Source organism: Daphnia pulex, chromosome 5 (genome assembly GCF_021134715.1).
Source record: "Daphnia pulex isolate KAP4 chromosome 5, ASM2113471v1".
NCBI lineage: Eukaryota > Metazoa > Arthropoda > Branchiopoda > Diplostraca > Daphniidae > Daphnia > Daphnia pulex.
This window is the reverse complement of record NC_060021.1, coordinates 5,605,442-5,629,200: the sequence shown is the minus strand read 5'-3', so window position 1 is coordinate 5,629,200 and position 23,759 is coordinate 5,605,442. Positions and strand designations below refer to the sequence as shown.

The following is a 23,759-nucleotide window of genomic DNA, read 5'->3' as shown; positions in this document are numbered from 1 at the left end:
CAATTTACAAAAAAATCAATGAGATTTTCAACGATACTACGAGTCCTGGTCTCTTACTAGGAAGAGAAGATCCATGCAGCACAATAAGTTATTATGATTTGGTGTTTAAATATCAGCATGGAAAATACCTATGGAATTGTGCCCGAGAAGGCAGTCAAAATTAGACTACCAAGAAAATAATCATTATAACTAGCAATTTAACGGTATTCTGCGCTAAAATAGAACTTATTTTAACGATTCTATCAGTTCTTTTTCTGTTTTCCAAGAGACAAGTGATGATTATTTTGACATTTTTTACAGGTACCATCGAGACTCGAACTCATCATCTCCTGCTTACTAGGCAGGCGCTTTGCCATCGAAGCCATAGGACCAAAAAACATATTCATAGGACAACAATTTCAAAAGTGGTCATGACGTCACAACAGCAGTTTTACAATTGATTACTTCTATTTTAAAGTTCCCAACTGTTCCACAGCACAAAGAACAATTTACAAAAAAATCAATGAGATTTTCAACGATACTACGAGTCCTGGTCTCTTACTAGGAAGAGAAGATCCATGCAGCACAATTAGTTATTATGATTTGGTGTTTAAATATCAGCATGGAAAATACCTATGGAATTGTGCCCGAGAAGGCAGTCAAAATTAGACTACCAAGAAAATAATCATTATAACTAGCAATTTAACGGTATTCTGCGCTAAAATATAACTTATTTTAACGATTCTAACAGTTCTTTTTCAGTTTTCTAAGAGACACGGGATGATTATGATGACATTTCTTACATGTCCCAACGAGACTCGAACTCGTGATCTCCTGCTTACTAGGCAGGCCCTTTGCCATCTAAGCCATAGGACCACAAAACGGCTTCATAGGACAACAATTTGAAAAGTGGTCATGACGTCACAAAAGCAGTTTTACAATTGATTACTTCTATTTTTAAGTTCCCAACTGTTCCACAGCACAAAGAACAATTTACAAAAAAGTCAACTAGATTTTCAACGATACTACGAGTCCTGGTCTCTTACTAGGAAGAGCAGATCCATGCAGCACAATTAGTTATTATGATTTGGTGTTTAAATATCAGCATGGAAAATACCTATGGAATTGTGCCCGAGTAGGCAGTAAAAATTAGACTACCAAGAAAATAATCATTATAACTAGCAATTTAACGGTATTCTGCGCTAAAATATAACTTATTTCAACGATTCTAACAGTTCTTTTTCAGTTTTCTAAGAGACACGGGATGATTATGATGACATTTCTTACATGTCCCAACGAGACTCGAACTCGTGATCTCCTGCTTACTAGGCAGGCCCTTTGCCATCTAAGCCATAGGACCACAAAACGGCTTCATAGGACAACAATTTGAAAAGTGGTCATGACGTCACAAAAGCAGTTTTACAATTGATTACTTCTATTTTTAAGTTCCCAACTGTTCCACAGCACAAAGAACAATTTACAAAAAAGTCAACTAGATTTTCAACGATACTACGAGTCCTGGTCTCTTACTAGGAAGAGCAGATCCATGCAGCACAATTAGTTATTATGATTTGGTGTTTAAATATCAGCATGGAAAATACCTATGGAATTGTGCCCGAGTAGGCAGTCAAAATTAGACTACCAAGAAAATAATCATTATAACTAGCAATTTAACGGTATTCTGCGCTAAAATAGAACTTATTTTAACGATTCTATCAGTTCTTTTTCTGAATTCTAAGAGACCAGAGATGATTATGTTGACATTTTTTACAGGTACCATCGAGACTCGAACTCATCATCTCCTGCTTGCTAGGCAGGCGCTTTGCCATCGAAGCCATAGGACCAAAAAACATATTCATAGGACAACAATTTCAAAAGTGGTCATGATGTCACAACAGCAGTTTTACAATTGATTACTTCTATTTTAAAGTTCCCAACTGTTCCACAGCACAAAGAACAATTTACAAAAAAATCAATGAGATTTTCAACGATACTACGAGTCCTGGTCTCTTACTAGGAAGAGAAGATCCATGCAGCACAATTAGTTTTTATGATTTGGTGTTTAAATATCAGCATGGAAAATACCTATGGAATTGTGCCCGAGAAGGCAGTCAAAATTAGACTACCAAGAAAATAATCATTATAACTAGCAATTTAACGGTATTCTGCGCTAAAATAGAACTTATTTTAACGATTCTATCAGTTCTTTTTCTGTTTTCTAAGAGACCAGGGATGATTATGTAGACATTTTTTACAGGTACCATCGAGACTCGAACTCATCATCTCCTGCTTGCTAGGCAGGCGCTTTGCCATCGAAGCCATAGGACCAAAAAACATATTCATAGGACAACAATTTCAAAAGTGGTCATGACGTCACAACAGCAGTTTTACAATTGATTACTTCTATTTTAAAGTTCCCAACTGTTCCACAGCACAAAGAACAATTTACAAAAAAATCAATGAGATTTTCAACGATACTACGAGTCCTGGTCTCTTACTAGGAAGAGAAGATCCATGCAGCACAATTAGTTTTTATGATTTGGTGTTTAAATATCAGCATGGAAAATACCTATGGAATTGTGCCCGAGAAGGCAGTCAAAATTAGACTACCAAGAAAATAATCATTATAACTAGCAATTTAACGGTATTCTGCGCTAAAATAGAACTTATTTTAACGATTCTATCAGTTCTTTTTCTGTTTTCTAAGAGACCAGGGATGATTATGATGACATTTTTTACAGGTACCATCGAGACTCGAACTCATCATCTCCTGCTTGCTAGGCAGGCGCTTTGCCATCGAAGCCATAGGACCAAAAAACATATTCATAGGACAACAATTTCAAAAGTGGTCATGACGTCACAACAGCAGTTTTACAATTGATTACTTCTATTTTAAAGTTCCCAACTGTTCCACAGCACAAAGAACAATTTACAAAAAAATCAATGAGATTTTCAACGATACTACGAGTCCTGGTCTCTTACTAGGAAGAGAAGATCCATGCAGCACAATTAGTTATTATGATTTGGTGTTTAAATATCAGCATGGAAAATACCTATGGAATTGTGCCCGAGAAGGCAGTCAAAATTAGACTACCAAGAAAATAATCATTATAACTAGCAATTTAACGGTATTCTGCGCTAAAATAGAACTTATTTTAACGATTCTATCAGTTCTTTTTCTGTTTTCTAAGAGACCAGGGATGATTATGTTGACATTTTTTACAGGTACCATCGAGACTCGAACTCATCATCTCCTGCTTGCTAGGCAGGCGCTTTGCCATCGAAGCCATAGGACCAAAAAACATATTCATAGGACAACAATTTCAAAAGTGGTCATGACGTCACAACAGCAGTTTTACAATTGATTACTTCTATTTTAAAGTTCCCAACTGTTCCACAGCACAGAACAATTTACAAAAAAATCAATGAGATTTTCAACGATACTACGAGTCCTGGTCTCTTACTAGGAAGAGCAGATCCATGCAGCACAATTAGTTATTATGATTTGGTGTTTAAATATCAGCATGGAAAATACCTATGGAATTGTGCCCGAGTAGGCAGTAAAAATTAGACTACCAAGAAAATAATCATTATAACTAGCAATTTAACGGTATTCTGCGCTAAAATATAACTTATTTCAACGATTCTAACAGTTCTTTTTCAGTTTTCTAAGAGACACGGGATGATTATGATGACATTTCTTACATGTCCCAACGAGACTCGAACTCGTGACCTCCTGCTTACTAGGCAGGCCCTTTGCCATCTAAGCCATAGGACCACAAAACGGCTTCATAGGACAACAATTTGAAAAGTGGTCATGACGTCACAAAAGCAGTTTTACAATTGATTACTTCTATTTTTAAGTTCCCAACTGTTCCACAGCACAAAGAACAATTTACAAAAAAGTCAACTAGATTTTCAACGATACTACGAGTCCTGGTCTCTTACTAGGAAGAGCAGATCCATGCAGCACAATTAGTTATTATGATTTGGTGTTTAAATATCAGCATGGAAAATACCTATGGAATTGTGCCCGAGTAGGCAGTCAAAATTAGACTACCAAGAAAATAATCATTATAACTAGCAATTTAACGGTATTCTGCGCTAAAATAGAACTTATTTTAACGATTCTATCAGTTCTTTTTCTGAATTCTAAGAGACCAGAGATGATTATGTTGACATTTTTTACAGGTACCATCGAGACTCGAACTCATCATCTCCTGCTTGCTAGGCAGGCGCTTTGCCATCGAAGCCATAGGACCAAAAAACATATTCATAGGACAACAATTTCAAAAGTGGTCATGATGTCACAACAGCAGTTTTACAATTGATTACTTCTATTTTAAAGTTCCCAACTGTTCCACAGCACAAAGAACAATTTACAAAAAAATCAATGAGATTTTCAACGATACTACGAGTCCTGGTCTCTTACTAGGAAGAGAAGATCCATGCAGCACAATTAGTTTTTATGATTTGGTGTTTAAATATCAGCATGGAAAATACCTATGGAATTGTGCCCGAGAAGGCAGTCAAAATTAGACTACCAAGAAAATAATCATTATAACTAGCAATTTAACGGTATTCTGCGCTAAAATAGAACTTATTTTAACGATTCTATCAGTTCTTTTTCTGTTTTCTAAGAGACCAGGGATGATTATGTAGACATTTTTTACAGGTACCATCGAGACTCGAACTCATCATCTCCTGCTTGCTAGGCAGGCGCTTTGCCATCGAAGCCATAGGACCAAAAAACATATTCATAGGACAACAATTTCAAAAGTGGTCATGACGTCACAACAGCAGTTTTACAATTGATTACTTCTATTTTAAAGTTCTCAACTGTTCCACAGCACAAAGAACAATTTACAAAAAAATCAATGAGATTTTCAACGATACTACGAGTCCTGGTCTCTTACTAGGAAGAGAAGATCCATGCAGCACAATTAGTTTTTATGATTTGGTGTTTAAATATCAGCATGGAAAATACCTATGGAATTGTGCCCGAGAAGGCAGTCAAAATTAGACTACCAAGAAAATAATCATTATAACTAGCAATTTAACGGTATTCTGCGCTAAAATAGAACTTATTTTAACGATTCTATCAGTTCTTTTTCTGTTTTCTAAGAGACCAGGGATGATTATGATGACATTTTTTACAGGTACCATCGAGACTCGAACTCATCATCTCCTGCTTGCTAGGCAGGCGCTTTGCCATCGAAGCCATAGGACCAAAAAACATATTCATAGGACAACAATTTCAAAAGTGGTCATGACGTCACAACAGCAGTTTTACAATTGATTACTTCTATTTTAAAGTTCCCAACTGTTCCACAGCACAAAGAACAATTTACAAAAAAATCAATGAGATTTTCAACGATACTACGAGTCCTGGTCTCTTACTAGGAAGAGAAGATCCATGCAGCACAATTAGTTATTATGATTTGGTGTTTAAATATCAGCATGGAAAATACCTATGGAATTGTGCCCGAGAAGGCAGTCAAAATTAGACTACCAAGAAAATAATCATTATAACTAGCAATTTAACGGTATTCTGCGCTAAAATAGAACTTATTTTAACGATTCTATCAGTTCTTTTTCTGTTTTCTAAGAGACCAGGGATGATTATGTTGACATTTTTTACAGGTACCATCGAGACTCGAACTCATCATCTCCTGCTTGCTAGGCAGGCGCTTTGCCATCGAAGCCATAGGACCAAAAAACATATTCATAGGACAACAATTTCAAAAGTGGTCATGACGTCACAACAGCAGTTTTACAATTGATTACTTCTATTTTAAAGTTCCCAACTGTTCCACAGCACAGAACAATTTACAAAAAAATCAATGAGATTTTCAACGATACTACGAGTCCTGGTCTCTTACTAGGAAGAGCAGATCCATGCAGCACAATTAGTTATTATGATTTGGTGTTTAAATATCAGCATGGAAAATACCTATGGAATTGTGCCCGAGTAGGCAGTAAAAATTAGACTACCAAGAAAATAATCATTATAACTAGCAATTTAACGGTATTCTGCGCTAAAATATAACTTATTTCAACGATTCTAACAGTTCTTTTTCAGTTTTCTAAGAGACACGGGATGATTATGATGACATTTCTTACATGTCCCAACGAGACTCGAACTCGTGATCTCCTGCTTACTAGGCAGGCCCTTTGCCATCTAAGCCATAGGACCACAAAACGGCTTCATAGGACAACAATTTGAAAAGTGGTCATGACGTCACAAAAGCAGTTTTACAATTGATTACTTCTATTTTTAAGTTCCCAACTGTTCCACAGCACAAAGAACAATTTACAAAAAAGTCAACTAGATTTTCAACGATACTACGAGTCCTGGTCTCTTACTAGGAAGAGCAGATCCATGCAGCACAATTAGTTATTATGATTTGGTGTTTAAATATCAGCATGGAAAATACCTATGGAATTGTGCCCGAGTAGGCAGTCAAAATTAGACTACCAAGAAAATAATCATTATAACTAGCAATTTAACGGTATTCTGCGCTAAAATAGAACTTATTTTAACGATTCTATCAGTTCTTTTTCTGAATTCTAAGAGACCAGAGATGATTATGTTGACATTTTTTACAGGTACCATCGAGACTCGAACTCATCATCTCCTGCTTGCTAGGCAGGCGCTTTGCCATCGAAGCCATAGGACCAAAAAACATATTCATAGGACAACAATTTCAAAAGTGGTCATGATGTCACAACAGCAGTTTTACAATTGATTACTTCTATTTTAAAGTTCCCAACTGTTCCACAGCACAAAGAACAATTTACAAAAAAATCAATGAGATTTTCAACGATACTACGAGTCCTGGTCTCTTACTAGGAAGAGAAGATCCATGCAGCACAATTAGTTTTTATGATTTGGTGTTTAAATATCAGCATGGAAAATACCTATGGAATTGTGCCCGAGAAGGCAGTCAAAATTAGACTACCAAGAAAATAATCATTATAACTAGCAATTTAACGGTATTCTGCGCTAAAATAGAACTTATTTTAACGATTCTATCAGTTCTTTTTCTGTTTTCTAAGAGACCAGGGATGATTATGTAGACATTTTTTACAGGTACCATCGAGACTCGAACTCATCATCTCCTGCTTGCTAGGCAGGCGCTTTGCCATCGAAGCCATAGGACCAAAAAACATATTCATAGGACAACAATTTCAAAAGTGGTCATGACGTCACAACAGCAGTTTTACAATTGATTACTTCTATTTTAAAGTTCCCAACTGTTCCACAGCACAAAGAACAATTTACAAAAAAATCAATGAGATTTTCAACGATACTACGAGTCCTGGTCTCTTACTAGGAAGAGAAGATCCATGCAGCACAATTAGTTTTTATGATTTGGTGTTTAAATATCAGCATGGAAAATACCTATGGAATTGTGCCCGAGAAGGCAGTCAAAATTAGACTACCAAGAAAATAATCATTATAACTAGCAATTTAACGGTATTCTGCGCTAAAATAGAACTTATTTTAACGATTCTATCAGTTCTTTTTCTGTTTTCTAAGAGACCAGGGATGATTATGATGACATTTTTTACAGGTACCATCGAGACTCGAACTCATCATCTCCTGCTTGCTAGGCAGGCGCTTTGCCATCGAAGCCATAGGACCAAAAAACATATTCATAGGACAACAATTTCAAAAGTGGTCATGACGTCACAACAGCAGTTTTACAATTGATTACTTCTATTTTAAAGTTCCCAACTGTTCCACAGCACAAAGAACAATTTACAAAAAAATCAATGAGATTTTCAACGATACTACGAGTCCTGGTCTCTTACTAGGAAGAGAAGATCCATGCAGCACAATTAGTTATTATGATTTGGTGTTTAAATATCAGCATGGAAAATACCTATGGAATTGTGCCCGAGAAGGCAGTCAAAATTAGACTACCAAGAAAATAATCATTATAACTAGCAATTTAACGGTATTCTGCGCTAAAATAGAACTTATTTTAACGATTCTATCAGTTCTTTTTCTGTTTTCTAAGAGACCAGGGATGATTATGTTGACATTTTTTACAGGTACCATCGAGACTCGAACTCATCATCTCCTGCTTGCTAGGCAGGCGCTTTGCCATCGAAGCCATAGGACCAAAAAACATATTCATAGGACAACAATTTCAAAAGTGGTCATGACGTCACAACAGCAGTTTTACAATTGATTACTTCTATTTTAAAGTTCCCAACTGTTCCACAGCACAAAGAACAATTTACAAAAAAATCAATGAGATTTTCAACGATACTACGAGTCCTGGTCTCTTACTAGGAAGAGAAGATCCATGCAGCACAATTAGTTTTTATGATTTGGTGTTTAAATATCAGCATGGAAAATACCTATGGAATTGTGCCCGAGAAGGCAGTCAAAATTAGACTACCAAGAAAATAATCATTATAACTAGCAATTTAACGGTATTCTGCGCTAAAATAGAACTTATTTTAACGATTCTATCAGTTCTTTTTCTGTTTTCTAAGAGACCAGGGATGATTATGTAGACATTTTTTACAGGTACCATCGAGACTCGAACTCATCATCTCCTGCTTGCTAGGCAGGCGCTTTGCCATCGAAGCCATAGGACCAAAAAACATATTCATAGGACAACAATTTCAAAAGTGGTCATGACGTCACAACAGCAGTTTTACAATTGATTACTTCTATTTTAAAGTTCCCAACTGTTCCACAGCACAAAGAACAATTTACAAAAAAATCAATGAGATTTTCAACGATACTACGAGTCCTGGTCTCTTACTAGGAAGAGAAGATCCATGCAGCACAATTAGTTATTATGATTTGGTGTTTAAATATCAGCATGGAAAATACCTATGGAATTGTGCCCGAGAAGGCAGTCAAAATTAGACTACCAAGAAAATAATCATTATAACTAGCAATTTAACGGTATTCTGCGCTAAAATAGAACTTATTTTAACGATTCTATCAGTTCTTTTTCTGTTTTCCAAGAGACAAGTGATGATTATTTTGACATTTTTTACAGGTACCATCGAGACTCGAACTCATCATCTCCTGCTTACTAGGCAGGCGCTTTGCCATCGAAGCCATAGGACCAAAAAACATATTCATAGGACAACAATTTCAAAAGTGGTCATGACGTCACAACAGCAGTTTTACAATTGATTACTTCTATTTTAAAGTTCCCAACTGTTCCACAGCACAAAGAACAATTTACAAAAAAATCAATGAGATTTTCAACGATACTACGAGTCCTGGTCTCTTACTAGGAAGAGAAGATCCATGCAGCACAATTAGTTTTTATGATTTGGTGTTTAAATATCAGCATGGAAAATACCTATGGAATTGTGCCCGAGAAGGCAGTCAAAATTAGACTACCAAGAAAATAATCATTATAACTAGCAATTTAACGGTATTCTGCGCTAAAATAGAACTTATTTTAACGATTCTATCAGTTCTTTTTCTGTTTTCTAAGAGACCAGGGATGATTATGTAGACATTTTTTACAGGTACCATCGAGACTCGATCTCATCATCTCCTGCTTGCTAGGCAGGCGCTTTGCCATCGAAGCCATAGGACCAAAAAACATATTCATAGGACAACAATTTCAAAAGTGGTCATGACGTCACAACAGCAGTTTTACAATTGATTACTTCTATTTTAAAGTTCCCAACTGTTCCACAGCACAGAACAATTTACAAAAAAATCAATGAGATTTTCAACGATACTACGAGTCCTGGTCTCTTACTAGGAAGAGAAGATCCATGCAGCACAATTAGTTATTATGATTTGGTGTTTAAATATCAGCATGGAAAATACCTATGGAATTGTGCCCGAGAAGGCAGTCAAAATTAGACTACCAAGAAAATAATCATTATAACTAGCAATTTAACGGTATTCTGCGCTAAAATAGAACTTATTTTAACGATTCTATCAGTTCTTTTTCTGTTTTCCAAGAGACAAGTGATGATTATTTTGACATTTTTTACAGGTACCATCGAGACTCGAACTCATCATCTCCTGCTTACTAGGCAGGCGCTTTGCCATCGAAGCCATAGGACCAAAAAACATATTCATAGGACAACAATTTCAAAAGTGGTCATGACGTCACATCAGCAGTTTTACAATTGATTACTTCTATTTAAAGTTCCCAACTGTTCCACAGCACAAAGAACAATTTACAAAAAAGTCAACTAGATTTTCAACGATACTACGAGTCCTGGTCTCTTACTAGGAAGAGCAGATCCCTGCAGCACAATTAGTAATTATGATTTGATGTTTAAATTTCAGCATGGAAAATACCTATGCAATTGTGCCCGAGTAGGCAGTAAAAATTAGACTACCAAGAAAATAATCATTATAACTAGCAATTTAACGGTATTCTGCGCTAAAATATAACTTATTTTAACGATTCTAACAGTTCTTTTTCAGTTTTCTAAGAGACACGGGATGATTATGATGACATTTCTTACATGTCCCAACGAGACTCGAACTCGTGATCTCCTGCTTACTAGGCAGGCCCTTTGCCATCTAAGCCATAGGACCACAAAACTTTTTCATAGGACAACAATTTCAAAAGTGGTCATGACGTCACAACAGCAGTTTTACAATTGATTACTTCTATTTTAAAGTTCCCAACTGTTCCACAGCACAAAGAACAATTTACAAAAAAGTCTACTAGATTTTCAACGATACTACGAGTCCTGGTCTCTTACTAGGAAGAGCAGATCCATGCAGCACAATTAGTTATTATGATTTGGTGTTTAAATATCAGCATGGAAAATACCTATGGAATTGTGCCCGAGTAGGCAGTCAAAATTAGACTACCAAGAAAATAATCATTATAACTAGCAATTTAACGGTATTCTGCGCTAAAATAGAACTTATTTTAACGATTCTATCAGTTCTTTTTCTGTTTTCTAAGAGACCAGGGATGATTATGTTGACATTTTTTACAGGTACCATCGAGACTCGAACTCATCATCTCCTGCTTGCTAGGCAGGCGCTTTGCCATCGAAGCCATAGGACCAAAAAACATATTCATAGGACAACAATTTCAAAAGTGGTCATGACGTCACAACAGCACTTTTACAATTGATTACTTCTATTTTAAAGTTCCCAACTGTTCCACAGCACAAAGAACAATTTACAAAAAAATCAACGAGATTTTCAACGATACTACGAGTCCTGGTCATTTACTAGGAAGAGAAGATCCCTGCAGCACAATTAGTAATTATGATTTGATGTTTAAATTTCAGCATGGAAAATACCTATGCAATTGTGCCCGAGTAGGCAGTAAAAATTAGACTACCAAGAAAATAATCATTATAACTAGCAATTTAACGGTATTCTGCGCTATAATAGAACTTATTTTAACGATTCTATCAGTTCTTTTTCTGATTTCTAAGAGACACGGGATGATTATGATGACATTCCTTACAAGTCCCAACGAGACTCGAACTCGTGATCTCCTGCTTACTAGGCAGGCGCTTTGCCATCTATGCCATAGTACCACAAAACTTTTTCATAGGACAACAATTTAAAAAGTGGTCATGACGACACAACAGCAGTTTTACAATTGATTACTTCTATATTAAAGTTCCCAACTGTTCCACAGCACAAAGAACAATTTACAAAAAAATCAATGAGATTTTCAACGATATTACGAGTCCTGGTCTCTTACTAGGAAGAGCAGATCCATGCTTATTAGAATAAATAAGATATAATGTACTGAGTGTATATTGTTGATGACACTAGGGATACACAAAGCCACATTTGAGACACACATAAGAAATACAGAGCACATACAGCGTTACCACACTCCACGAGATCACGGACAAGAAGAAGGAAAAAAGGAAGCACCCCCTTTTCTAAGATGACTCCCACCCACGTTGCCAGACTTAAAGAAAAGCCTGGCGTCGTCACTTGCTCAAAGGAGGGGAAGGGGGTAAAGCGGGTTTGCCAAATGGACAGCCGTTTCTAATACCCTCTCTCAAACCCGTACCTCCTCAATTCTTCTCGTATGGTCCTACCCCGATGCGTTCACGTAACTCTTGAAACCTTGGCGCTGGCAAAGCCTTCGTGAAGATGTCGGCCAGTTGGTCTTTGGAGCTAACGAATTCGACGGCGATCTTGTTGTTTTCTTGCAGCTGTCTTACAAAGTGATATCTCACGTCGATGTGTTTTGATCGCCGCGGATGGACCGGATTTTTGACCAGACAAATAGCACTTTGATTGTCGCAATACATCTTAACGGGATTTGGTGGTACCTCGTCGCCTGAAGACTTTTCCATTGGGACCGGAGACGAGTTTAGGCCGTTAGCCAGCGCGTTGAGCCAAAGAGCTGTCTTCGCTCCATCTGATAAGGACACATATTCCGACTCGGTAGTTGAGATAGATACACATTCTTGTCTCCTGCACGACCATGCGACTGGCCCTCCCTTGTAGAAAGCGATGCATCCTGAGATGGATTTTCGGTCGTCTACATCACTGGCGTAGTCGGCGTCGGTATAGACTACGGCTCCTTCATCCTTCCGTCCACCCAGCCATATACCGAAGTCGAGCGTACCTTTCAGGTAAGCGAATATACGTTTGACTGCGTTCCAGTGCGCCGGCTGTGGGTTTTCGCAAAATTTCGACACTTGTCCAACGCCTTAGGCAATGTCCGGTCTAGTGGTGGATGAAAGATAGAGCAGGAATCCAACTGCCGCACGGTAGGGGATTAAAGACATGTCCACTTTCCCCTCGTTGCGTGGCACCATCGAACTAGAAAGGTGAACGCTGGATTCGGCTGGGGTCAGCTTAGGATGGCTATCCGTCATGCCGAACTGTTCCAGTGCCTTGAGTATCGAGTGCTGCTGCGAGAGAAATACTTGGCTATTTTTCCTGTCGTACTCGATGTTCATACCAACGAATCTGGTCGGGGGGAGACATCTTACTTCAAATTCGTTACCTGACAAAAGAGGTAGGAAATTTGATTTGTGAGTAATGGGGAAAAAAAAGGTTATATCTTATTAGTTACCGATCCAAGTAGCGAAGCGTTGACACTCCTCATCAGAACTGCTAGAAAACCATCCGTCATCTACCCAGATGAAGAGATATGACACGATGCTATTGTTAACCAGGATGAACACGCACATATCTGCGTCCAGTGCCTTAAAACCATATCTGAGTAGGGCGGCGATGAAGGTCTTGCACCAAAGACGGGGAGCCTGCTTTATTCCGTAGACTGCTTTCAAAAGTTTACACACGTGATCCTCTTTTCCAGACACCACGAATCCTTCGGGTTGGGTCATGAAAATTGGTTTGTCAACATCCGCGTTCAGAAACGCTGTGGCCACGTCGAACTGAAATGATTTGTATCCGAGTGATGCGGTGAGTGATAGAACAGATCGAATTGAGTCAAGACGTGGCACAGGTGCGTACGTTTCTTCGTAGTCGACGCCGTACTGCTGGTGACATCCAACAACTGTTAATCTTCCTTTAAAGCGTGGGGCCACGAAATCTGGCTGCAGTGGGTCTCCATAGCCCGGCTTATATTTCCCAACCCATTTGTGAGGCAGTATAGCGCACTCAGTTGGTACATGGGATTTTGGGATGAGCACCCACGATTTGTTCTTGATCTGAGAGTCATACTCTGCCTTGAAAGCTGGTAACCACTGTTCCGCATATCTTGATTCCACCGCTTGTTTGTAGGTTTGTGGTTCATCAACTTCTAGTTCGAAAAATGAAGAGCTCTTAGGGGCTGGATCAGTGGATGCTGCATTTCCGAAGGATTCCATATATTCCACGTATCGATCCGTGTATCTTGGCACGCGGCCGGATCTTGTTGGTCTATGAAATATATATGGAAGGTGGTGAGCGCCAGTAATTGTTTCGTAACGGCGATTAGTTTTTACCTTCGATAATTGTGTGAATCGTGAATCGATATTGGTGGGGCGTCGATGTTGGGGACTTCGTCCACTTCTTGATTCTTGTTGGCGTGATCAGGAGTCACAACGTGAACAGGTTCCGCATTCGCAACGTCGAGGACTTCCGTACCTTCTTCATTTCTGCCGCTAGGAGCCCGTTCAATCTCCTCCTCTAAGGCCTCGACTTGGGGAGCTTCTTCGACTGATGCATCTTGATTATCGGGAGTGTCTTGGCTTTCATCTACACCTTCGATTAGTTGAGTCTGGTGAAAAAAAAACGGATATATATATAAAATATATATATACATATATGAATATATACATACACATACATAAATATATATACACAAAAAATATATTTGGTTTGTTTATGTATGGCTACTAGTATAAGCAAGATACCTGATTAAGTACTTCTACTAATAGTTGCATTGGTTCCATTGGGCTATTGCCCTTTTCAGCTGTGAGTGGGTGATCTCCAATCAGGATTGTTTCATCGAAGGTCACATCACGGGAAATGATTATTTTCCTCTCGACAGGATTCCAAAGTCGCCAGGCCTTTTGATTTTCACCGTAGCCGACCATCCAACATGCTTCGCCTTTAGGATCTAGTTTCTTGCGTAACTGGTCAGGAACGTGGGCGTATGCGCGGCAGCCGAGAACCCTTAGGTGGGCAACCGATGGTTTCTTGCCGAATAATTTCTCGAACGGAGTGACTTCTGTGTGGCTGGTGAGAGTCCGGTTGAATATGTAAACGATAGACAGAAGAAATTCGCCCCAGAGTTCTCTGACTTCATTTCTGATGTTGCACGGAAGTTGTTTGCTGTTGTCGTTAGTGTACAGGCCACTTCTCACGGCCTCTACAACTGTACGCATCGTTCTCTCGGAACGAGAGTTTTGTTGTGGAGTGTACCTAGCAGTAGTTTGATGAATAAGACCAGTACGTTTTTTGTATTCGCTAAAGTTTCCACCGAGGATGTCAGTTCCTTGGTCCGTCCTGAGTATTTTTATTGGCCTTCCGGTTTGGGTTTTCATCATTTCTGCAAATTCCATGAAATGCGTGCCAGCTTCATTTTTCGTCTTCATGAGTTTGGCTACTGTATAACTGCTGTTGTCGTCTTTGAAGATGACGAAGAAGCGATGGCCTTCAGGAGTTGGCACGTGTAATGGACCCCCGACATCGGAGTGGATCAAGTCGCCGATATTTTCCGCGCGGCCGCATCCGGTTGGGAACTTGCTACGGTGGAGTTTTCCAAAGATGCAACCTTCGCATATGAGTGGTTTTTTGACGTCGTTGAGGTGCAGGCCGTATACTGCTTTAGATTTGTTGATCTTTAAAATGTCTTGACAGTTGAGATGGCCGAATCTTCTATGCCAAAGTTCGAGGGACGCCTTGGTACTCCCATTACCAACACCGTAGAGCGCTGTTGAAGATTCTTCGTTCAGTTCCGTTGGGTTTTTGGTCGTAGCGCATAATCTGTAGAGGGAGTTTTCGACACGAGAGCCAGTCATGAATTTTTCGTTAGTTTCCTTATTAGCGAAAAAGACCTGTGTATCAGTGAACTCAACATTGACGTTACAGTCGGTGGCTGCTCCAATTGAAAAAAGATTAATTCCAAGACCGGGAACGTATAACACGTCGTGGAATGTTCCTTCAAGCTTCACACCATCTACTTCTGTAATGACGTCGATGTTTCCTATACCAAGGGCTTGTAGTTCAACACCACCAATTCCATTGATTTTCCATGTTCCGGGTGGAATTATTTTGAAAGTGGTGAAGAAGGACCGTTGATCAGTCATGTGATTGGTTGCGCCCGAATCAGCGTTCCAGACCTTGTGTTCTCGTGCAACCAGACACAATGACGAAGAGATACAACCAAAACCTCTTTTCTTGTTGAAATTTTCTTGTCTCGCCTGACCACGTTCTTCTTCTCTTTTTGTTGGACACTGATAAGCTTTGTGTCCGTTTCCATTGCAGTTGAAGCAGACGACTGAGCCGGCATGTTGGCTGCTTTGCTGCTGATCGTTTTGTTGATGTCCATCTTTTCGTGCGTATGAGTGGTTGTGCGGATTGGAGCTGCCACCACCTCTACCTCCTCTTCCTCCTCTGCCTCTGCCGCGTCCTCGCCATTCACCCGTAAAGTAGGAGCCTCGTCCACGGCCAAGAAATCCCCCTTGCGCGTGTGCTGCGTTGTCGAAACTTTGCCCTGGGGATGTCTTTGCGGCGCTCTCCCCGGCGAAAGCGGCTGCTTTAGGCGTGTGGAACGCAAAGAAGGCCGCATCGGTCGGATTCATCGCGCCGTTGTTGGCCGCTCTGCTGATGGCTTCTTCGTTTACCAGTCTTGGTGTTAGGTTTGCTATTGTTTGCTCGTTTCTTGGTAGATTGTCCCAAGCCGAACGGAATGAGCGAAAACTGGGGGGCAGTGTTTGGATAATTTTCACAACGAGTTGTTGTTCAGTGACAGGTGATTCCAAGTTTCTCAGCTCTTCTGCCAAGTTTGTGTATACTGCCACATGATCCAGCACTCTGTGCTCAGGATTGTATTTGTAGTTGAAAAATTTCTCTAGCAGTAGATTGCCGTTGATAGGAGCAGCGTTGGCGTATTGCAGTATCAAACGCTCCCACATTTCCGCGGAGGACGCGCATCCTTCGATGAGAGTTTGCTGTGGCCCCTCAACGTTGCAGAATATTATAATTCTCGCCTCTGCATCCTTCATGTCCCAAGCGTCTATCAGATTTTGATTCGCGACCTCCTGGTTCTCATTGAGGTTCTGTCAATAATTGAACATAACGTTAATTAACTGGCGTGCGTAATATGCCGCGTCTGTGGAGATAAGCTCTCAATGAACAGCATAATAATGTGTGAGTTCTCAATAGAACAAACAGTGGCACTCTGTCGTGTCGTGGTACGCGCATAAAATATGTATACATACATATATTTATATATAAATATATATTTATATTTTGTTTTAATCAAACGATCGTGACTTTCACCACTCGTTAGATGCGAGTGTGGCGTGTGTGAGGCCTGAGTGACGTGAACGATAATTTGACCCAAGCAAATGCGTTTACCCGACTTACAACGACATAAAATTTCTTCACAATTCATACTAGAATGGCAGTATAGTGTTTCTATTTCAGACAGAGGCTATATAGTGAGAGGATTAATTCAGACTGCTATAGGCGGCTGAAAACAAAGTCAAGCTTACAGGTATCATGTGAATTGCCTATCTGATAGAAACACTATTTACGACTGCAAACTTGAACAATAAGCCAAGCATTTAATGCTTTTCCATCATCAGGTAGTGTCATGCTTTTATACCAACACGTGGCTGCAAAGAAGCAAGTCTGGCCCCATAGTTACTGTAATACGTTTCATAATTTAATTTAAAAAAAAACTGGGCATTGACTTCATTCTGAGCAGCCGTTGGATAGAAACATCACTTACAACTACTCGTCAAATCTCTTTCTTCTATGTCCAGGAAATAGTTTAGTCTTTTGCCATCATTACAATTTTCGTCTCTCTCATTTTCTTTTGTAAAGAAGAATTCTCAAAATTCAACCTTTGTTCTTTGTCTCGCAAGACGTCTACATAGAAAGACAATAATTACCGGTTCGGGTCGAGGTTCAAGTCTCGTGACGACGTTGAGAACACGTGCTCGTTGCAGCAGCAGTGTACACCCATATCTAAACGAGGTCCATTTTTCCGGACCGCTTAACTTCGTTATTCTGTTGACTTCTCTCGAGGCTTCGTGATTCATTCTTGTCAATTAATTGGCGTGTCCTGGGCCCATAACCTATTAGAATAAATAAGATATAATGCACTGAGTGTATATTGTTGATGACACTAGGGATACACAAAGCCACATTTGAGACACACATAAGAAATACAGAGCACATACAGCGTTACCACACTCCACGAGATCACGGACAAGAAGAAGGAAAAAAGGAAGCCCCCCCTTTTCTAAGATGACTCCCACCCACGTTGCCAGACTTAAAGAAAAGCCTGGCGTCGTCACTTGCTCAAAGGAGGGGAAGGGGGTAAAGCGGGTTTGCCAAATGGACAGCCGTTTCTAATAATGCTGGACAATTAGTTATTATGATTTGGTATTTAAATTTCAGCATGGAAAATACCTATGGAATTGTGCCCGAGTAGGCAGTCAAAATTAGACTACCAAGAAAATAATCATTATAACTAGCAATTTAACGATATTCTGCGCTAAAATAGAACTTATTTTAACGATTCTATCAGTTCTTTTTCTGATTTCTAAGAGACACGGGATGATTATGATGACATTTCTTACAGGTCCCAACGAGACTCGAACGCGTGATCTCCTGCTTACTAGGCAGGCGCTTTGCCATCTAAGCCATAGGACCCAGAACTTTTTCATAGGACAACAATTTCAAAAGTGGTCATGACGTAACAACAGTAGTTTTACAATTGATTACTTCTATTTTAAAGTTCCCAACTGTTCCACAGCACAAAGATCAATTTACAAAAAAATCATTGAGATTTTCAACGATACTACGAGTCCTGGTCTCTTACTAGGAAGAGCAGATCCATGCTGCACCATTAGTTATTATCATTTGGTGTTTAAATTTCAGCATCGAAAATACCTATGGAATTGTGCCCGAGTAGGCAGTCAAAATTAGACTACCAAGAAAATAATCATTATAACTAGCAATTTAACGGTATTCTGCGCTAAAATAGAACTTGTTTTAACGATTCTATCAGTTCTTTTTCTGATTTCTAAGTGACACGGGATGATTTTTATTTCATTTCTTACAGGTCCCAACTTTGCCATCTAAGCCATAGGACCACACAAAACGGCTTCATAGGACAACAATTTAAAAAGTGGTCATGACGTCACAAAAGCAGTTTTACAATTGATTACTTCTATTTTAAAGTTCCCAACTGTTGCACAGCACAAAGAACAATTTACAAAAAAATCAACGAGATTTTCAACGATATTACGAGTCCTGGTCTCTTACTAGGAAGAGCAGATCCATGCTGGACAATTAGTTATAATGATTTGGTATTTAAATTTCAGCATAAAAAATACCTATGGAATTGTGCCCGAGTAGGCAGTCAAAATTAGACTACCAAGAAAATAATCATTATAACTAGCAATTTAACGGTATTCTGCGCTAAAATAGAACTTATTTTAACGATTCTATCAGTTATTTTTCTGATTTCTAAGAGACGCGGTATGATTATGATGACATTTCTTACAGGTCCCAACGAGACTCGAACTCGTGATCTCCTGCTTGTTAGGCAGGCGCTTTGCCATCTAAGCCATAGGACCCAGAACTTTTTCATAGGACAACAATTTCAAAAGTGGTCATGACGTAACAACAGTAGTTTTACAATTGATTACTTCTATTTTAAAGTTCCCAACTGTTCCACAGCACAAAGATCAATTTACAAAAAAATCATTGAGATTTTCAACGATACTACGAGTCCTGGTCTCTTACTAGGAAGAGCAGATCCATGCTGCACCATTAGTTATTATCATTTGGTGTTTAAATTTCAGCATCGAAAATACCTATGGAATTGTGCCCGAGTAGGCAGTCAAAATTAGACTACCAAGAAAATAATCATTATAACTAGCAATTTAACGGTATTCTGCGCTAAAATAGAACTTGTTTTAACGATTCTATCAGTTCTTTTTCTGATTTCTAAGTGACACGGGATGATTTTTATTTCATTTCTTACAGGTCCCAACTTTGCCATCTAAGCCATAGGACCACACAAAACGGCTTCATAGGACAACAATTTAAAAAGTGGTCATGACGTCACAAAAGCAGTTTTACAATTGATTACTTCTATTTTAAAGTTCCCAACTGTTGCACAGCACAAAGAACAATTTACAAAAAAATCAACGAGATTTTCAACGATATTACGAGTCCTGGTCTCTTACTAGGAAGAGCAGATCCATGCTGGACAATTAGTTATAATGATTTGGTATTTAAATTTCAGCATAAAAAATACCTATGGAATTGTGCCCGAGTAGGCAGTCAAAATTAGACTACCAAGAAAATAATCATTATAACTAGCAATTTAACGGTATTCTGCGCTAAAATAGAACTTATTTTAACGATTCTATCAGTTATTTTTCTGATTTCTAAGAGACGCGGTATGATTATGATGACATTTCTTACAGGTCCCAACGAGACTCGAACTCGTGATCTCCTGCTTGTTAGGCAGGCGCTTTGCCATCTAAGCCATAGGACCCAGAACTTTTTCATAGGACAACAATTTCAAAAGTGGTCATGACGTCCCAACAGCAGTTTTACAATTGATTACTTTTATTTTAAAGTTCCCAACTGTTCCACAGCACAAAGAACAATTTACAAAAAAATCAACGAGATTTTCAACGATACTACGAGTCCTGGTCTCTTACTAGGAAGAGCAGATCCATGCTGCACAATTAGTTATTATGATTTGTTAATTAAATTTCAGCATGGAAAATACCTATGGAATTTTGGCCGAGTAGGCAGTCAAAATTAGACTACCAAGAAAATAATCATTATAACTAGCAATTTAACGGTATTCTGCGCTAAAATAGAACTTATTTTAACGATTCTATCAGTTATTTTTCTGATTTATAAGAGACACGGGATGATTATGATGACATTTCTTACAGGTCCCAGCGAGACTCGAACTCGTGATCTCCTGCTTACTAGGCAGGCGCTTTGACATCTAAGCCATAGGACCACAAAACGGATTCATAGGAAAACAATTTGAAAAGTGGTCATAACGTCACAAAAGCAGTTTTACAATTGATTACTTCTATTTTAAAGTTCCCAACTGTTCCACAGCACAAAGAACAATTTACAAAAAAATCAACGAGATTTTCAACGATATTACGAGTCCTGGTCTCTTACTAGGAAGAGCAGATCCATGCTGGACAATTAGTTATTATGATTTGGTATTTAAATTTCAGCATAAAAAATACCTATGGAATTGTGCCCGAGTAGGCAGTCAAAATTAGACTACCAAGAAAATAATCATTATAACTAGCAATTTAACGGTATTCTGCGCTAAAATAGAACTTGTTTTAACGATTCTATCAGTTCTTTTTCTGATTTCTAAGTGACACGGGATGATTTTTATTTCATTTCTTACAGGTCCCAACTTTGCCATCTAAGCCATAGGACCATACAAAACGGCTTCATAGGACAACAATTTAAAAAGTGGTCATGACGTCACAAAAGCAGTTTTACAATTGATTACTTCTATTTTAAAGTTCCAAACTGTTCCATAGCACAAAGAACAATTTACAAAAAAATCAACGAGATTTTCAACGATACTACGAGTCCTGGTCTCTTACTAGGAAGAGCAGATCCATGCTGGAAAATTAGTTATTATGATTTGGTATTTAAATTTCAGCATAAAAAATACCTATGGAATTGTGCCCGAGTAGGCAGTCAAAATTAGACTACCAAGAAAATAATCATTATAACTAGCAATTTAACGGTATTCTGCGCTAAAATAGAACTTATTTTAACGATTCTATCAGTTATTTTTCTGATTTCTTAGAGACGCGGTATGATTATGATGACATTTCTTACAGGTCCCAACGAGACTCGAACTCGTGATCTCCTGCTTGTTAGGCAGGCGCTTTGCCATCTAAGCCATAGGACCCAGAACTTTTTCACAGGACAACAATTTCAAAAGTGGTCATGACGTCCCAAAAGCAGTTTTACAATTGATTACTTTTATTTTAAAGTTCCCAACTGTTCCACAGCACAAAGAACAATTTACAAAAAAATCAACGAGATTTTCAACGATACTACGAGTCCTGGTCTCTTACTAGGAAGAGCAGATCCATGCTGCACAATTAGTTATTATGATTTGTTAATTAAATTTCAGCATGGAAAATACCTATGGAATTTTGGCCGAGTAGGCAGTCAAAATTAGACTACCAAGAAAATAATCATTATAACTAGCAATTTAACGGTATTCTGCGCTAAAAAAGAACTTATTTTAACGATTCTATCAGTTCTTTTTCTGATTTATAAGAGACACGGGATGATTATGATGACATTTCTTACAGGTCCCAGCGAGACTCGAACTCGTGATCTCCTGCTTACTAGGCAGGCGCTTTGACATCTAAGCCATAGGACCACAAAACGGCTTCATAGGAAAACAATTTGAAAAGTGGTCATAACGTCACAAAAGCAGTTTTACAATTGATTACTTCTATTTTAAAGTTCCCAACTGTTCCACAGCACAAAGAACAATTTACAAAAAAATCAATGAGATTTTCAACGATACTACGAGTCCTGGTCTCTTACTAGGAAGAGCAGATCCATGCTGGACAATTAGTTATTATGATTTGGTATTTAAATTTCAGCATAAAAAATACCTATGGAATTGTGCCCGAGTAGGCAGTCAAAATTAGACTACCAAGAAAATAATCATTATAACTAGCAATTTTACGGTATTCTGCGCTAAAATAGAACTTATTTTAACGATTCTATCAGTTATTTTTCTGATTTCTAAGAGACACGGGATGATTATGATGACATTTCTTACAGGTCCCAACGAGACTCGAACTCGTGATCTCCTGCCTACTAGGCAGGCACTTTGCCATCTAAGCCATAGGACCCAGAACTTTTTCATAGGACAACAATTTCAAAAGTGGTCATGACGTCACAACAGCAGTTTATAATTGATTACTTCTATTTTAAAGTTCCCAACTGTTCCACAGCATAAAGAACAATTTAAGAAAAAATCAACGAGATTTTCAACGATACTACGAGTCCTGGTCTCTTACTAGGAAGAGCAGATCCATGCTGCACAATTAGTTATTATGATTTGGTGTTTAAATTTCAGCATGGAAAATACCTATGGAATTGTGCCCGAGAAGGCAGTAAAAATTAGACTACCAAGAAAATAATCATTATAACTAGCAATTTAACGGTATTCTGCGCTATAATAGAACTTATTTTAACGATTCTATCAGTTCTTTTTCTGAATTCTAAGAGACACTGGATGATTATGATGACATTTCTTACAGGTCCCAACGAGACTCGAACTCATCATCCCCTGCTTACTAGGCAGGCGCTTTGCCATCGAAGCCATAGGACCACAAAACGGCTACATAGGGCAACAATTCAAAAAGTGGTCATGATGTCACAACAGCAGTTTTACAATTGATTACTTCTAATTTAAAGTTCCCAACTGTTCCACAGCACAAAGAACAATTTACAAAAAAATCAACGAGATTTTCAACGATACTACGAGTCCTGGTATCTACTAGGAAGAGCAGATCCATGCTGCACAATTAGTTATTATGATTTGGTGTTTAAATTTCAGCATGGAAAATACCTATGGAATTGTGCCCGAGTAGGCAGTCAAAATTAGACTACCAAGAAAATAATCATTATAACTAGCAATTTAACAGTATTCTGCGCGTAAATAGAACTTGTTTTAACGATTCTATCAGTTCTTTTTCTGATTTCTAAGTGACACGGGATGATTTTTATTTCATTTCTTACAGGTCCCAACTTTGCCATCTAAGCCATAGGACCACACAAAACGGCTTCATAGGACAACAATTTAAAAAGTGGTCATGACGTCACAAAAGCAGTTTTACAATTGATTACTTCTATTTTAAAGTTCCCAACTGTTCCATAGCACAAAGAACAATTTACAAAAAAATCAACGAGATTTTCAACGATACTACGAGTCCTGGTCTCTTACTAGGAAGAGCAGATCCATGCTGCACCATTAGTTATTATGATTTGGTGTTTAAATTTCAGCATTGAAAATACCTATGGAATTGTGCCCGAGTAGGCAGTCAAAATTAGACTACCAAGAAAATAATCATTAGAACTAGCAATTTAACGGTATTCTGCG

General features: G+C 38.4%; 7 non-coding genes across 7 annotated transcripts; all 7 read right to left on the bottom strand.

Annotated features, from left to right (window-relative positions):
* Positions 1-18,195: 18,195 nt before the first annotated feature.
* Positions 18,196-18,268, bottom strand: Trnat-agu. Its single transcript has one exon. It is a non-coding gene; the product is annotated as a tRNA-Thr (tRNA).
* An 856-nt stretch (positions 18,269-19,124) lies between these two features.
* Trnav-aac lies at positions 19,125-19,197 on the bottom strand. Its single transcript has one exon. It is a non-coding gene; the product is annotated as a tRNA-Val (tRNA).
* Positions 19,198-20,053: 856 nt separating this feature from the next.
* Trnav-aac lies at positions 20,054-20,126 on the bottom strand. The gene has a single exon. It is a non-coding gene; the product is annotated as a tRNA-Val (tRNA).
* A 410-nt stretch (positions 20,127-20,536) lies between these two features.
* On the bottom strand, positions 20,537-20,609 carry Trnat-agu. Its single transcript has one exon. It is a non-coding gene; the product is annotated as a tRNA-Thr (tRNA).
* An 857-nt stretch (positions 20,610-21,466) lies between these two features.
* Positions 21,467-21,539, bottom strand: Trnav-aac. Its single transcript has one exon. It is a non-coding gene; the product is annotated as a tRNA-Val (tRNA).
* A 410-nt stretch (positions 21,540-21,949) lies between these two features.
* Trnat-agu lies at positions 21,950-22,022 on the bottom strand. Its single transcript has one exon. It is a non-coding gene; the product is annotated as a tRNA-Thr (tRNA).
* Positions 22,023-22,433: 411 nt separating this feature from the next.
* On the bottom strand, positions 22,434-22,506 carry Trnat-agu. The gene has a single exon. It is a non-coding gene; the product is annotated as a tRNA-Thr (tRNA).
* Between the last annotated feature and the right edge of the window lie 1,253 nt (positions 22,507-23,759).